The sequence below is a fragment of the Palaemon carinicauda genome, chromosome 32 (assembly GCF_036898095.1).
Source record: "Palaemon carinicauda isolate YSFRI2023 chromosome 32, ASM3689809v2, whole genome shotgun sequence".
NCBI classification, from domain to species: domain Eukaryota; kingdom Metazoa; phylum Arthropoda; class Malacostraca; order Decapoda; family Palaemonidae; genus Palaemon; species Palaemon carinicauda.
Genome location: NC_090756.1, coordinates 54,382,042 through 54,382,812, shown reverse-complemented (window position 1 = coordinate 54,382,812; position 771 = coordinate 54,382,042).

Sequence of the window (771 nt, the reverse complement as noted above, 5' to 3'; positions counted from 1 at the left end):
TATATGGTTTTACGTTCCTAGATTAGTTTGACTTTGGAGCTAGTTGGGCAATTCTTCGAAGTATATCTTCCTAACTATGTACTTAGGATGATTTTTATTAATTTTATTAATTTTACATAATAATAAATGCAGATAGGCTGAGGATGACGTAAGTTATGTCAAAAGCTACCGAATAAGGCTGATGGATGATGAAAGCAGCATTGACTATTTTATTTCTAGTATATATATATATATATATATATATATATATATATATATATATATATATATATATATATATATATATATATATATATATATATATATATATATATATATATATATATATATATATATATATATATATATCAAACTTGCTGCCAATGAATTTATGTTGAACAGGCTGACTTAAATCTGTCTTTATACTTTATATATGAAAGATTTATTTTAATGGTGTCACTGTCCTTAGAAGATTTTATATTAACCCGTTCTATAGCTAATTCCTTGTTGAGAGGAAATTCGGACTTTTAGCAGCCTCCAGCAATTTTTCATAGATCCCTTAATAAGCTACTTAATCTGAAATTCAATCCACCCCCAATAGTCCATAGTGTCCCCAAGCTCGGTATGTTTGCTAGATTTCCCTTTCTTCATAACAATAAATTTAGGAAAAAATGCATTAACCTATTCAGTGAGCAATTGCCTGCCCATAATTTGAAACTAATTCCCATAAACCCCCGAACTATCGGCTCACTCTTCCAATTCAAGAATAAGATCAGCCCCTTGTTTGCCTCC